We start from the raw sequence: 17,852 nt of genomic DNA on the forward strand, positions 1-17,852 counted from the left end.
TCGGACCTCGATTATCCGTGATGGTCGGGACCGGAGGCATTACGGATAATCGATTTTCCCGGATAATGGAGGCAATGCTTTTATGCAGTTTTTGAACATACTTTTGATTAAAAATGGCATAATTTTTTACAATAATCTGAAAATCTGCAATTTTTATTAAATTTGTTACGGTGATACACCAAATTTTAGAAGGATAAATAAATATCATCATCATATTCATCTGAATTGACTTTGTCACATGGTTTTTGTGATACCATAAAAACACAAACTGTGTAATACGGGAGAATTTCCAGTTTTCGTTTGTTTACCATTTGTTTGCTTAATCAAATTAATTGGAAAGTGTGTTTTTACTCGCGGGTAATGAGGTTTATAACGAAAAATAGAAGAAATGGAAAAAAGTCAAACATTTCTTTTCTATCACGGATAATGGAGGTTCCCGCATAATCGATTCACGGATAATCGAGGTTCAACTGTATTTGATATTTTCGTAGGCCCCTAATCAGCTTTACCGATTTTGACTAAAATCGGTTCAGATTTGGATATAGCCCCCATATATATCTTTTCCCGATTTTGCAATAAATCGGTCAATTTTAATTGGATATCCTTCAAATTTAAAATGGATGTATTCTTAGGTCGTTAATCAGTTTTATCGATTTTGTTAAAAATCGGTTCAGATCTTGATATAGCCCCCATATATATAATTCTCCGATTTTGCTATAACTCAGTCAATTTTCATTTAATAGCCTTCAATTTTAATATGCTATATTTTCTAAGGTTCCTATTCAATTTTACCGATTTAAAAAAAAAAAATTGTTCAGATTTGGATATAGTCCCTGTATATAACGGTACTTTTGTTTCTAATATTCCCTCTTTAACAACCTGCCTGGAGTTGCCACATAGTTGGTTTGAATTTGAAATCTCGATTTTTTGACGTGAAATGTCCGAAAACATATGCCAACTAAATGAGGATAAAGCCATTATCATGACAATGTAAACTGTTTAAGGCCAATGGCCACTCTTTAATTCCCAATTCAGAAGTTGTAATATACTCTATATCTAAAATTAAAACGTTTGTCGATTGAATTTATCATACATATAACAACAATATCCCACTCCTATCAAAATAGTGGCATTAACTATCGGCAAAATTATTTCAAATTCAATCTTTTTAAGTGTTTTCGACAACGCATTAACAAAAATTACAGGAGACAGTCAAATAAAGTGAATTGGTAAACTGAGGCAGAATCAAGAAACTTGCATTTTTTGTACACACTGTTCATGAAGACGTAGTTGTGTCTCAAAGAATCGGATTTCGTCGGATGTAATTTTTGCATAATTTTATTCGAAAGGGATGTCTGTTTCATGTACCAAATGGTCGAGTAATGTATAACAAGCTCTTGCTTCAATCAACATAACGGTACGTTATTCATAAACATTTTATGTAAACTTTTTGTACATAAAAAGGAAGTCTATTGGCTACTCTTCATATCCCAATTCAAAAGTTTTAATATTTTTAATAAATTTTTTAAATAGAGTTCCTTGAACAAGTGTTTCTTTTTTATATAATTTCAATATAAGCTAAACCATTATATGGTATTGATTTTTTGCTGATAAGTGTTACATGGCTCAGTAAATATCCCCAACATTACCCTGAGGGGTATTTTGCGACCGTTGAAAATTATAGTGTTACCTGGCATGGGAATCGAGCTAGGGCATTCAGTGAGCAAGGCGGGTGTGCATACCATTGCACCACGGTGGCACCCGTGCATAAATCATATCAGATTTCAAATAGTTTTGTTGGTCTTGGAATTTCTAAATACCAAAATTACAGAATGCTCCACCTCTCTCAGCTCTATGATTCATATTGGAAGTCCTTGGGATTATGAAAAGTCTTTTGTGTTTAATTTGAATATTTATTAACAGAATTTGTTGCACACCATGGTTGGCGTATAAGTAATAACAATTCTCTGTTCTATATGTGTACGTATTCGATATCTAAATGAAAGAAATTCAAAAATACGTTTACTTTAATTTTAATTATAACCAGGACTTGGCTTTCTTCTAAATTATATATTTCCCTTAACGATCGTTATGTTACCACCTGTTTCGAAATTTGTTGCCTTGCTCTTAAGTATGTGTGGCTAATAGGCTGTAAGGCTGCCTGGTGGTTTCACTTCCTCACTCACAGCGCGAAACATATGAGCGTACATCGTGGCGTATGGCTGTTTTAATAATAAAAATGAAAGCGGTAAAACACAAATGTTGGCATAGACAATAAATATTTGCCACACATGCATTGACACATACATACACATTAATCCATAATGTTTATTTGTTTTATTGTATATTCACACAATACATTCATAATTATCATGACTTTCTCAAAAGAGATACACTTTGCTAATGACTCCTTGCATCCTCCACTCCTTATCCTCTTTCCCCTTATGCTTTATTGTTGCTGGGGACAAAAAAAGAAATTACAACTACCAATTCGTTGTATGTAAGTATGTTAACAGTTGTTCATATATCGCGCTAGTTGCAAGTACAACAACAGTTGCTGTTGTTGTTATAAATTGTACAAGATTTAATTTGGGTTTTTTGTTTCGTTAAATCGTTGTATTTAACACCAGCTCGACGGGGTCTCAATCTTGAGGCCAAAGTGGTTTGGTAGTTGTTTCGTTTGCTAACTACATTGTCTCGCTTCCATTCTCATTCGTTCGCTTCCGCTGCCTCCATCTCGTTACATACAAAAAGGACGAACAAACGAACAACAGACCGACAAAGTATTGCATTTATTTCAGAGTTCAAAATTACAATTCACATAATTGCGTGCACATGTGTATGTGTGAGTGTGTGAATGAGAGTGTGCATATGGTGGTCTACTTGGTTGGTCGGTCGCTCGGTCGGTATGTTGGTGTATTGTGGCATGAGTTTTAGTTGTTTTATTAAAAAAGTAACAAAACGAACTGACATATCAGCAGCATTTCTGCCAAACGAAAAGATTAACAAAGTGAAAACAAGGGTAAGTAAATAATTCGAGAAATTTGATAAATGATTTTTTCCAGCGAAAAATAAGATTTTTAGAAAATTATTTGTACCTTTTCATAGAGAAACCATAATTTAATATAATTTACGGTATAGGTCAATACTTACTTAGTTGACCCGCTACAGGAAATTTGTCATAAATGGCGCATTTGGAAACAGTTGCCATTCCTATCTATTTTAATATTGCCAAAGTTTAAGTACAATCGGAATATGTTAACACGTGCCACTGGGGCCTCAAAGTGTCCATGTAGGTAATATTAAAATCTGATCCGATTTTTTGTAGGATTACTTGATTAGCCACAGAAATTAATTTTTTATCGATTGGACAATAAATGTGGTCTCTAGAGTGATTTCGTGAAAATTCGCCTTTGGCTCCATACAAATTACTATGGAAATTTCGAGGCCCCACAGGCACGTGTTATCATATTCCGATCGTACTCAATCTTAGAATCTAACAAAACTAAACACTTTAGAGCTTGCCGCATAAACAAATCCGACATCGATTTTTCCCTTTGAGTTAAAACCAGTTTAATGTGGCTGCTGCTGTAGATTGTACCATTTCTTTTGACATTTGCATCTCGTATAACCTTTTCCAGCAGCATACAGTCTTATATCATATCTTGAGGACGGGACACAGGATGCTCAGGCTCCAATCATCGGGTACGCGTTCTTCCTGCCAGATAGTGCTAACAAGCTGATGCATACACCTTATCAGGATGTGGCATCCGGTTTTGAACAGCTCGGCTGGTAAGTCATCTACTTCTGCTGCTTTATTATTGTTCAGCCGGTTATTGCTCTTTTGGAAAAGCGATTCTTTAACTTGTCTTAGCCGGATGGTAGACACTCAATATGATCTTCTGGGATTGTATCTCTAGTATCCTCTTCGTCTTCGCTACTATTGGATACCAGCAGTTTGGAGAAAGGCTCTTTTCATATCCTGAACACACTATCTGTATCAGTTACCAAATTACCTTACTGGTCGTTACAGGAGGATGTGCCTATACCAATGCCATCAGTTTGATGTTGCACTCTTAGGTAGAAATTTCGGACTTCATTCTGGCTCCTATACATCTCGATTTTTTCACACTCTCGCTTTTCCATTTTTCTCTTTTCCTGCGGTAAAAACGTTTCTCCTCTCTCCTTTTCTCCCGAGACCTCTTTCGTGCGATACGCGTTGCTACTGATTGTAGTGTAGCTCTATATGCCGCATTTTTCTCTCGGGTCTCTGGTATCAAAGTATGGATTTTGCGGCTGTTTGCATGGAGTGGGCAATGCTTTGCCATTGCGCCGATATGTTATCGGGATGAGGAGTGCTTTGAATAAGCAATTGGGCTAGTTGAGTGGAATATGATGTGGCTATCTGTTGTGATTGCAGCTTACCGATGTCTAACTTTCGTGTTGTGTCTGTTCGTACTATGTTCGATACGTTTAAGCGGGTGCGTACCTTTGCTGCAAGAAGGTAGTGGTCCGAATCAATGTTTGCGCCTCGGAACGATCGTACATCCAACACGCTCGATGAATGTCTTCCATCTATCACAGCATGATCAATTTGATTTCTTGTTTTCTGATCTGGAGACAGCCAGGTGCCCTTATGAATATCGAGATGATTAAATCTGGTACTGCTAACTACCATGTTTTTTGCAGTTGCAAAGTCTATCAGCCTCATACCATTGTCAGATGTTTCACTGTGGATACTGAATTTCCCGACTGTTGGGCCAAAGATATTCTCCTTTCCAATTTTGGCATTAAAATCGCCTAGAATGATTTTAATGTCATTGGCAGGGCAACGGTCATATCTTTCTGCTAAGCGCTCGTAAAATATATGTTTGGTCTGTTCGTCCTTTTCTTCAGTGGGAGCATGAGCGCAAATAAAGCTGATGTTGAACAATTTAGCTTTTATTCAAATTGCAGAAAGTCTTTCATCAATAGGGGTGAAGCTGGATACTAGATGTTTTAGTCTCCGACTAACTACAAATCCGCAACCAAACTCATGCTTTACATTATGACAGCTAGAATACAGTGCGTCACCTTTAGTTGTTGTTGTAACGTTTTTAACAATCCATCTTGGTTCGTAATATCGGAATTTGCAAGTACATCTGCCAGCGCGTAAACTGCACCTTCCATATAAAGAATCGGAAGAGTCTAGAAGTCTTGAGTGTCACATGGTGGCCTTTAATATAAATTTCCGACATATTAAAAGCAGCTGAGCTGTAAAGTAATGACGGATTTGTAGCATCGCCTTTAGCGGTATTATTTTCATTTTGAGCTTTTATATATATTTTAAAATTTATAATAAATTGGCCTTTCTCGTTTGATAATTGTTTCTGACGGACCTAAACATTTGTTTGGCTTTCAATTTATATTTTTTTGAACGAACATTCGGGTGCTAAGTGACTTAAATGCTCATCACGAGTTTTGACAATGACCAGGGGGGATAGCGCTGTCCGTGCGAACTGACAGTCCCAATTTTGAACGAGGCTCAGACCAACTTTCTTTCAACATCTCCGTTAACAGACCACATGACGTCATAACTTGTGAACCATTGGAAAGCTGATTGGCATGGGTCCATACCAATCACCGCTTCAGAACGGATGATTAACCAGTTTTAAGTTCGAAGATGGGCCATATAGGTCCACTCCTTCGGGTACCTGCCTCCCTCACAAAAGTTCAATAATTTATACCCTCGTTATCATAAATGCTTTCATACGGGCAAAATGTGCCTCATCGAAATAATGGTTTGAGACCCCAAGTATGTTTGGACGAAATGTGTTTCAGGCAATTTTGAGTTGATTTAGCCATGTCCGTCCGTCTGTCTATCTGGCTGGCTGGAGCGCACGATAACTCTCGAACGGATCAACCGATTCGGTCCAAAATTTGGCTTTCGTAATATTTTGTCCAAACTTAGTTTAAGTTCGAAGATAGGTCATACGGTCCACTCTTTCCGGTACCTCCCCCACAAAAGTTCGGAAATGTTCGGAAATTTGTGCGCACGATAACTTTTGAAGGAATTAACCGATTTGGTCCATACTTTGCACGTCTTGAACTTTCTACCAGACTGAGATGAGGTTCCAATATGGACTCAATCGGTCCACTCCTTCGGGTACCTCCCACACAAAATTTCGGAAAAGTTCAGTTTAGGACCTGCTCTCGAATCGGTTTAATTTTTGCAGTAGCAACTTGAATTCACTGCCCCACATACGACGGTATAAGTTTCATCTGGGGCAAGAAGATACTTCTTGAGCAAATAGCCTGAAAGGTACAAAAACCCCTATGACACCGTGTGTAGTGGTTAGAGCGCACAAGCTCGAAGATAAGCCGCCCACAAAAGTTTAAAAAGGTTCGGAAACATTGTGCGCACGATAACTCTTGAAGGGACTGAGCGATTTGGTCTATACTTTACACGTTCTAATATATCTACCAGATATAGATCAGGTTCGAATATGGACTATATTTGTCCACTCCTTCGGGTGCCTCCCACACAAAACTTCTGATAAGTTCACTTTAAGACCTGCTCTCGAATCACTTCGATTTTTATTGAAGCAATTTGCATTCGCTGCCTCCATTACGACGGTAAAAGTTTTTTCCGGGACGTGTCCACACTTCTTGAGAAACAGCCCGAAAGGTGTAAAAAACCCCTATGGCACCATATGTAGTGGCTGGAGAGCACGCACTGATCAAACGATTTTGTCCAAATTTTGGCCATTGTCATATGGCCATGTCAAAGGCACTAAACTGCTATGCACGATATCTCTTGAACGGACTGAGGGTATAGCACTCTCGGCAAAGCCGGCTGATACTTTTATACCCTCCACCATATAGCCATCGATATAGCCATGTCCGTCCGTCTGTCTGTCCGTCTGTGGAAATCACTCTAGCGTCCGAACGGATTGACGTAGGTGGATGAAATTTTGGGAAAATCTATTATATGTACGTAATACTTTTGGTATTGAAAGCGGGCTATGTAGGTCCACGCTTTCGTGTAGCCCCCATACAAAATGACGCGTGACGCGTCGTCGTTTTAAGGAATTTGTAAGATATTTGTCCCATTTTACCACGGACTTGGATTAAATAAATTGGTATTTTGAGTCTCCAGAGGCCAAAAAACATTCCTACCAAAGTTGGTTTATATAGGTCCACGTTTTGGTTTAGCCCCCATATAACGCCCCATATAAAGTACGCGTCATTTTAATATATTTTGAATGTATTAGTCCCATTTAACAACAGAATCGGTTGTAACTTTGTATTTTGTGTTTCCAGAGGCTAAGAAACATTTCCACCGTAAAGTGTTTATATAGGTCCACGTTTTGATATAGCCCCCATAGGACGATATCTCCCGATTTTCGGTATTTTGAAGGTTTTGGCCTCATTATCACACCGAGATGGCTGAAATTTGGTATTTAGACTTCGTTGGGGGTATAAAACTTTCCCCCAGAAATTTTTAGGTATAGGTCCACTGCCATCATATAGCCCCCATAGAACGGTACCTTCCGATTTTTGGTATTTTGAAGGTTGCGGCCACATTAATCCACCGAAATGGCTGAAATTTGTGGTGGAGGGTATAAAAAGTTCGGCCCGACCAACTTAACGCTTTTCCTACTTGTTTTACTTGTTTTCTCTAAAATGGTGTAAACGATAACATTCGAAGAGAGTTGATTTGTTCCAAACTTTGCAGATCGTAAAATGTGTACCAGACATAGATGATGTTCCAATGTGGACTCTATCTGTCCACTCCTTCGGGTACCTTCCACACAAAAGTTCACAATTTATCTGTAAAATGGTGTGAAGGATAACTCTCAAGGGGACCAATCGATTTGGTCAAAACTTTGCCCATCGTAATATCCCAACGAGACATAGATTAGGATCAAATATGGTACATGGGTGAATATTGCGAAAAGACTTTTTGGGGACGAAAACGGCAAAATGTGAGAATGGGTTTAAATAAATATTTTTCGCATTATACTGTTTTATAAGACAATTTTATACATTAATTGGCGATGGACCATTTTTTTGTCATTACCGTAGTTAGAAAATAAGCGCGGTAATGAGTGTCATGGTAATGATGGAAACGTGATTATTCTTGGATTAAATGTGGAAATCTTCAAAATTTGTTAGAAAATATAATATAATTCAATGAAGGCAAAACAAATTTTCGGGAACATGCACAAGAAACATTTGTTCACTTCTGTCGATTATCTTTAAAAGTAACGGAAATTGTCGTTGCATTGACAGATTACATATAAAAAAACCTGGTTTAACGCATTTTTTCGTAATAAACACATTGGCGCACGGGAATGAAAAAAATAGGGATACAACTAAAATGTCTGAAAATCATAATTTAAAAAATAAAATTATATTTATGAAATTAAAATAGACATTGTTCATTCTTCTAGAATAACTCGGCGTACTTCATTTATATAATATATTTTGAAATATTAATGATTATCAGTGTTTTTGAGCACAAATCGACTGGGGGCACGCCACGGTAAGACATTTGTTTAACCTTAAATGCGTCGGGACACAGAAACAAGTCTTTTCGCAATATTCACCCATATATAGGTCCCACACAGTATTTTGGAAAAGTGCAGTTTAACCCCTCCTCTAAAATCTCTTTGATTTTTGTTGCTACAAATTGGTTTACTGCCCCCATTACGACGGTACAATTTTTTCCGTTGACCCGAAAGCTGTAAAAAATCCTATCATGTGAAGTGGGTGGATTGTACAATAACTCTCGAATTGATGAACCGATTCGGTCCAGAATTTTTCCTTAATAATATTTTCTGCAAATTTTGTTTAACTTCGAAAATGGTCCATATCGGTCCCTCCACAAAAGTTCAACATTTATGTTTATGTACAGTTTAGGATCTGTTGGGTGATCCGAAGCTACTCCTTGAGGTCTTATTTACAGCGATATTATATTTTTCCTGCGTAAGTCCATGCATCCTGACGTAGTGATCCAAAAGCCCTAAATTATACGATGACCAACTGAAATGACAGGTGGACGCGATATTTATCGAAAAGAAATGACTCCCAAAACTAAGATCCACTTCCAAAATGGTACCTCCTCCGCAACACTTTTGAGTTTTAATTCAAATCCATATTTTTGTCGTCCAAAAAAGGCCACTAAATTTAGAAACCCTTCTAAATACATACTTTTTAGGGAAAGGCATCTTGGTTGTGTGGCCGCTCTTTCATCTGTCCGACTGATACTTTTTTACTTGTTTATATATCGGGAAACTGATTATGTTATCTGTCGAACAAAAACAAATAATGAAAAATGTTCAATAGTTAGAGTTTTTACCAGGAAAAAATTATTCTGAACCACTGTGTGCCGTTTACTTCATATACTGGCGTACATATGTCAACAAGCAATTATCCTGAAAACAATAACTTTTTAAGTCATCAGTAATCGATAAATTGTGAAAAAAATTTCATCCGTGTGCCCGTGGGTAATGAGGAATGAGGCTCCCCTTATGTATATAAACATATTTTTATGTTAATAACAGAAGTCTGTTAATGAGTTAACAGTAGATTGAATACCGAGTACATTATTTTACTCAAAGAGTGTAATAACTCAAAAAACACAGTTTTCGAGCTAACAATTTTAACTTTTTCCGAATTCAACATGTTATAACTCATTTACTTGAAGTTTGGCAAAAATCAACAAACAATTTTAAGGAATTTACGAACTACATAGAAACATCAAAAACCAAATATCACTTTCGAAAAATTTTGAGTTTTTGGTTTGAGCCACACAACCGAGCAAATGTGTCTATGGTTTAACTACTTTCAATGTCATTTTAAAAAAAATACATTTTAATAAAATATTTAACATATCAAAAATTCCTCAAATTCATAAATATACCTCTATCGCTAAATGGCAAAAAGGAGAGTAAAGTTAAACCTCATTTGGTTTTAAATGCTTTTCATGAATGTTCTATCTGTTCCCGTAACCACTTTCTGTTTTTCCCTTCTTTTTATTTCATTGTATTGGCCACAGGTGGTATATGGGCCTGGTTTAATTTCATTTAACATTGTTCAGCTATGTTTTCGAATGTTTCGAGTTGCTTGCTTGTTAGGCTACATCAGTAAAGCTAACTTTAGTGGTGTTACTTGCAGCACTGCAACAAATCTACAACTCGGTGCGAGACAATTGGAATTGTAAAATAATGGTCGTTATGCTTTCAACCCAACCAACCATCCAGTTAGCTAGACATTATTTCGCTTAAAACCCGTAAAATATGCTGGTTTGTGTTCCAGAAGCTGTTGCTTTGCTGTTCTGCTACTGTGTGCTGTTCTGTGTTGATGTTGGTGGCTGTGCCATTTCGGTCGCTTGATACCATTTAAAATCAGGATAGTGAATGAATTACCATGAACGAATGAATGAGTGAATGGCTGTTTGCCTGCATCTTTGAATATATGAATGAGTGGATGGATGGGTGTTTGGTATAAATGACAGACGGACAAATGCATGAACTGGTTCGTTGAATATATAATGCAAAATGTATTCAAATGATTCTGGTAATGGTTTCGCCCTCTTTCCTTTTAATTCGTTGTCTAGTTCTGGATGTTAATGTTGTTGCTGCTGTTGTGTGGGTGTGTGTGAGAGTGTATTTTGGATTTTTGTTTGATGTAGTTTTGAATTCGTTATGTTTAAGTTTAGCAAATGTTGTAACTCTTTACGCCTTCCATTTCTCATCCACCCATACATTGGGCTATCAGCCATCTGATGTTGGGTCCATCCGTTTGCCTTTTTATTATCTGTTTGTGTTTTGCCTCAGTGTTTGTGTGCCAACCGTACATTGTTTCTATTTTAATGAAACAATTAGAGTTATTTTGAAATAAATAATTGTTATGCATTTTGTATTTTTGCATTCAATTCAAAATGGCATTAAATAAATAATGTGATTTATGCTTTTGTTTAACATGAATGAATTTCTCTAACACAAATTATTTCATTTCATGGCAAATAACAAATTTAAAATGCACAAGAAGTTGTTGTTGTTTTTGTTTTCTATTTATTTTTATCTCATTAGAATGCTGAGTTGTTATTGTTTATTGAATTAAACGTACATATTTAAATGGAACTTATTCAATTACATAAATAAATATGAAGGCAGGCAATTGAACAATTTAACAGTGAAGAGGAATTTGTGGAAAATGTAACATATAATCATAATCATCTACATATACATACATACATACACATACATGGCTGCTGTGGGTTGTAGTTATTTCTTAATATTTACACTGACAATGTTGCCCTAAGAGAAAAGTCTGAAATCAGCTAACAAAATTCTTATTAGAATCCGTAATTGGGTTTTCTAGCACATAAATTGGGATTAACGCATGTTCTCGTTCTTCTAAGGAGTTTTATGACAATTGGAATTTCAATGCACACCTGTTCCAGGCAAGCAATTAACCAGATTAATGAATTTACTACCTGCCACGGGCGCATACCTTTGAAGAGGTAAACACATACATTGTGGATAAAGTAAATATTAGTTATTATTTATTCTTTAAAGTGATCACAACGTGTGTCGGTAGTGAGTGAATATGAAAAGTGTATTTTTATATATTTTCTTTATCAACAATATAACGCACCCGGTAAGTAATTAAAATTATTTAATATATACTTTTAGAGGGAATGATTAGCAGAAAGAGAAATGTAGGCAATTATGACCTTTTTAGTTACTTCATTGTTATTAAACAGAAAGTTTTGTCCTATAAGCCGAACTATGATCCCAGCAAAAAATTTTTACCAAATAATGAGTTTTAAAAGTATTTTTTACAAAAACCCTTACTAACCCATTATTTTAACAAGGGTATGTCGGACTCAATAACTAGTTATTCTATAACGACTTGAATAACTAGTTAGTGACATGGAATAAAATTCTATAAATTAGGATATCCCAGAGTCTTGTTCAACATCACAAGCATTTCACAAATTTTGGTAACGCAATGGGGAACATTTTTAAACTCAGAATATCTATATTTTTGAAACGCTTCCAAACAAAGCTGAGGTACTCGTCAGTGCAACTCAAATGAGAAAGTGGGATGTGCGTCACCCTATTTTGCATCATAATAAAGCTGATATTTTCCTTAACGTTCATGGGCTTTCCTTTTGAAATACTATTCACATAAGAATAAAACTTTGACCCCCAGTTTCACTAAGACGATTCGAAACCCAATTCATTCGAATTACGACAATACTTCTGTTTTTTTTTTTTATATTTAATTCAATTTTGTTTTCAATCAAACCAAAATTGTTTCCAATGACAGGAGTTTGGTAGTACTTCGAACGAGTTTTGTTTCGAATCGTCTTAAAGAAACAGGCCATGAATTTTTGTCCACATACGTTTTTCCGATTTTATCCGATATTATCCGACCATCTACAAACTCAATAGGCTTGTTCCTCTATTGGACCCTCTATAGGACCCTCAGTGACCACCAACATTTCGTGACGATCCGTTCAAGAAATGGGATATATCACCGACTATTGCGATATCTCCGTTATCTGCGTTATATACCACCTACGCCAACCTACTTTAAAATTGCAACAATAAAAATTTGGGTTTTATTTGAAGCTATTGTGATATCTTCGTTGCTTGACCACCTACGACAACCTACTTCACATCGTTAGAAAGGTGATATTCTCTACTTTCATTGTTTTTGCTTTTGGTATTCCGCCATATAGAAGCTGAGATATTCTCTTTTGAGAAAAACTTTGACTTTTTCTCCTAATAACGTTTTTGTCCATTCCGAGCCCTAAATGTTATCCGACCATCACCAATAGGCTTCTTCACCCTATAGAAACTGAGATATTCTCTTTGGAGAAAAACGTTGAATTTTTCTCCAAATAACTTTTTTGCCCATTCCGAGCCCAAACAATTTTTGAAAACATTTTCTAATCTAATTTAGGCATTTGTGGTATCGGGACAATGAGTGCCGTCTTCCAGGATGTGGGTTAGTTGAGCGGTGTAGGCTTGAGCTTGCACAGGTCAGATCGCAGTGCGTACCTTGGCAGACATAAGAAAATGGTCTGAATCAATGGTCGCTCTTCAAATCCAATTTTTACCATTAAAATCTGGGACACATCATGAGAAATAACAAATACAAAATACTGCAAAACATTATCAAAGGAGTGATTGAAGGAAGACGAACCAGGGGCAGAAAAGAACTCTCCTGGCTGAAAAATATCCAAACCTGGACCGGACTCCAAGACGAAAGAAGCCTTCTAAATGCTGCGAGAAATAGAGATCTTCAATTAATATGAAATGTTCTAAAATATTCACTTTATCACTTAAAATTGTAAAAATATTGTATAATCGCATATATCCGAACAACGGATGTGCAAATAAAGAAGAAGAAAATCTCCCATAACAATCATAATGTCATGGCTTGGATTCTCTCTCTAGGAGTTCATAGAACATATCACTGTTTTCCTTATCTTTCAATTCGGTCATGGTAAACTCGCAGCTTTTACACGGATTTTGGGAATTCTCTCATTTCTCGGAGTGAATCTGTAGACCAGGTTTCTTTACTTAATCTGGTCAATTCTAATTTTAGAATATACTACAATACATCGATTATCTTAATAAACTCAAACAGGTTCAGTTCGTAGATGTTACAAGCCGACTGATTAGATTGGAACCTTGATAATTCGAAAAAGTAGTCGATTTGTTTCCTCTTCATGTTTGTGTACGCTTTGTTTGTAATCTAAAAATATTTTTGTTACTTCCTTTTTTAATTTAAATATATTAAATTCCATGTACTTGTTGTTGTAACTTTTGATATTCTACAGATGTGGAATTTTAAATGTTTGGTTTTTAATTTGAATTCCATCGATTTTATTTCACACTCATCTCCGATTTATTATTTCTTATAATGACACATAAACGTACACACATTACTCAATAAAAACAATTGCAATATAAAAAAGCCACAAACACACAGCAAAAATAACAACAACAACAATGAAAAAGTTTTCATATTTTTATTCGTCCAAAATGACCCAGACCTTTTTGTCAGTCTTAACCGAGATAATACGAAATTGAATGCAAAATGCAACAAATTTACATAACTGGTGTGTGTGTGTGTGTGTGAAGTTTGTTTGATGTGATGAAAATGTGCATATGTACGTATATGTGCATGCCATTGTTATGAGATTGTATGGTTTGTGTATTTGTATAGACTACAGCGCCTCGTCCCAGCAAACCAAAATTCGAGTGACAAAAAATCTGCGCACAATTTCGGAAGAATCTTTAGACAAATTCATTTTTCTTTCTTTTATTTTTTCTTTCTTTCTTTTTTCTTTCTTTCTATTTTTCTTTCTTTCTCCCAATTCTTCTTTTCATTCACTATTTATTTTCCCCAGGAGGGTGTAATAAATTGGTTTTGTGTGAAAAGTTTGAACACATATAGGAAAAATGGTCGTAGACCCGCCTTTATATATGTACCAAATTCATTTAGATTGTGTCGATGGTATTTACCCAATTCTTCTAGTTTTCTATGGGTCTAATCTATGTGGATTTAAGGAAACAGCCATAGCCTTAATTCATCTGGTATTAAAATCAAGACGAATAACTTTAGTATCTTCCTAAAATATAAGTTGATCCGTGAAGAGCTTAGAAATAGGGGCAGCGGTGTTGGGCATTAAATATTCGCTCACGTCCCGACTAAAGCCTTCGCGTACTTGTTTTTATTTAGCTGTGAGTTTTTATCAATACAATAATCCAAATTTTCCAAGGTATTATTTCAGAAGTTTCGGTCGAAACACATGGTTCCATCCGAAGTTTTGTTTCGAATTCATGTCAATACCAACTTTCATAACATATAACTTTCGCTCAGAATTTTGTTCAATTTCGGGTCCGAAACAGCAAAGTCTGTTACAATTTCGGACAGTTTGTTTTGCTGGGATAAATGGGTGAAAGCCATGGTTATTATTTCGGTTTGTCTATGTATTTCTTTATTTTGGAATATGTATGCATGTGTGTGCGGGTAATGCATTCAAAAGAAACCCGATAAGTTATTAAAAAACCCGGAAGATTGCAATAATTGATGGAAAAATGCTTTATCGTTTATTGAAGATTTAAATTTCAAGGCTTCTGGTTGAAATTATTGAAAACAAGCAAAAATGTATCGACAGGAGCGGACAGATATAGACCGTCTTCGAATGCGATGCGTACTAGTCATTTTAATAGGTGGTCGTTGGGTAACTTTCTCATGGAGAAATGAACTTACAACCGAGGAATGAACTTAAAACCCGAAACAAAATTCGAGACATGTTCTTATACTGTCCTTTTCCAAAATAGTTTTAAATTTTGTGTGGGCGGAAGGAATGGGCCGTGTGTAGAAAAGGGTATAATATAAAAATAATTTATCCACAAATGCGGATAATTTAAAAATACTTTATCCACTATTGTGGATACTTTAAAAGTGGATTATCTACCAACGTGGATAATTTAAAAATAATTTATCCACCAATTTGGATAATTTAAAAATAATTTATCCATCAACCTGTATAATTTATAGATAATTTATCCGCGGATATTTAAATATAATGTATCCATCAATGTGGATAATTTATAAATAATTTATTTACCAATATGGATAATTTGAAAATGGTTTATCCGTCAAGGTGAATAGTTCGAAAATAAATTATCCAACAATGTAAATAATTTAAAAATAATTTCTCGCGGATAATTTCAAAATAATGTATCAACCAACGTGGATGATATACAAATAATTTATCCATTATCGCCGATAATTTATAAATAATATATCCACCAACGTGGATAAATAATAGTTGATCAAATTATTAATAATTTATCCACCAACGTGGATAATTTAAAAATAATTTATCAAAAAATATAGGTAATTTATAAATAAATTATCGAACATCAATGTGAATAATTTACAAATAATTTATCCACCAACGTAGTTAATTTATAAATTATTTATCCACCAATGTGGATAATTTAAAAATAATTTATCCCCCAGTGTGGATAATTTACAAATAATTTATCCATCAACGTAGATAATTTATAAATAATTTATTCACCAATATGGATAATTTAAAAATGATTTATCCACCAATAATTTAAAAATTTAATTTAATACGTGGATAATTTACAAATAATTTATCCACCAACGTAGATAATTTATAAATAATTTATCCACTAATGTGGATAATTTAAATATAATTTATCCTTCATCGTGGATAATTTTTAAACAATTTATACACCAACATGGATAATTTAAAATATGTATCCGCCAATATGGATAATTCGAAAATAATTTATCCACCAATGTGGATGATTTAAAAATAATTTATCCACCAACGTGCATACTTTAAAAATAATTTATTCACTATCGTGGATAATTTAAAAGTGATTTATCCACCAATGTCCATAACCATTGTGGATAATTTATAAGTAATTTATCCACCGATGTGGATAGTTTATGGATAATTTATAATTTTTTTATCCACCAAGGTGGATGATTTTAACATAATTTATACACCAACGCGGATAATTTAAACATAATATATTCACCAGCGTGGATAGTTTAAAAGTAATTTATTTACCAACGTGGATAATTCAAAAATAACTTATCCACCAAAATGGATAATTTTAAATTACAAATTTTTTGGATAATTTTAAAATATAAATTTTATAAAATTTTGGATAATTTTAAGTACTAAATTTATCCACCAACGTGGATATTTAAAAATTATCCACCAATCCACATATAACCGAAGGGAAAAGGGAAGACTTCTTTTATATATCAGTTCAATGTTATTGGATCTACTTCTTATAGGCAAGCTCAAATTCACTTTGTCGGGAGGTTTTACATGGCTGAAATATTCAGAAAATGTCCCCAACATTATGTTCAGGTGTGGTTTTTGCCAATGTTAAAAAATTGTGGTGCAGTGACGAAAGTTGTTGACCGTTTATTCGGGTGGTAGCCGAAGGAGTGGATTAGAGTTGCACAATCTAGTTCATTTGAAAGATCTAGTTCAATAGTTCAGCTCTTTTAACCGAACTAGTTCAGTAATCTAGTTCATAGTTCACTATCCAGTTCAATCATTCGGATCAGAATCGTTCAGCGGCTCTTAATCGTTCCTTTGATGAAGACGCAAACATACACCAAATAGAAACAAACAGTTAAATAATGCAAAATTAACTACTCCAGAACAAAAATATTTTATTTACTTATGTAGTTTATTCCATTCATAAAGAAAGATTAACTTTGTATTAATTTAAGAAAAAACGTCCTTCATTTAGGTGGCTGGCAAAAAATCGTATGTTGTGTGTGTGTAGAAATTGTGATTTCGAAAAACTTTGAGCGTTTCTTCTTTTTATATTTTCTATCCAAAACAAGGTACTTCAATAGGTAATGGATTCGACATATTAGAATATGTTATGTCTCTATGTTTCAGTAGAAATCTTCATTTTCGTGAAGCTATTCCATTCCATGTACTTTGATCCAAAACGTAAATAAACTCATCACATCACGAAGGCATCACTTAAAACAGACGACGGCGTCACTTTGCATTTGTGAACTACATGTTGGACTAGATTGTGAATCATGGCAGAACTACCAGGTAGTGGTATCACACCAGCTGATCGAATATGAAAAGTCAAATCCCTTTATAAAAAAATATTTTTTTGTAATTTCCCCAACAACATAAAGAAAATTTTGACATAACATATTCAAAATTTTACGATGCCACTACCTGGGTAATTGTGCCATGAATGTGAATCGTTCGTTTGTTGATCGTACGGTCGCCGACTGATTATAGTTCA

General features: G+C 34.9%; 1 protein-coding gene across 2 annotated transcripts in view; it reads left to right on the forward strand.

The window, feature by feature from the left end:
- Positions 1–17,852, forward strand: part of tok (tolloid-like protein 1 tolkin) — a 192,527-nt gene that overhangs the window by 63,240 nt on the left and 111,435 nt on the right. The gene's annotated exons all lie outside the window — the stretch shown is intronic.

Source organism: Musca autumnalis, unplaced genomic scaffold (genome assembly GCF_047663935.1).
Source record: "Musca autumnalis isolate F117 unplaced genomic scaffold, ASM4766393v1 scaffold_1, whole genome shotgun sequence".
Classification (NCBI taxonomy): Eukaryota; Metazoa; Arthropoda; class Insecta; order Diptera; family Muscidae; genus Musca; species Musca autumnalis.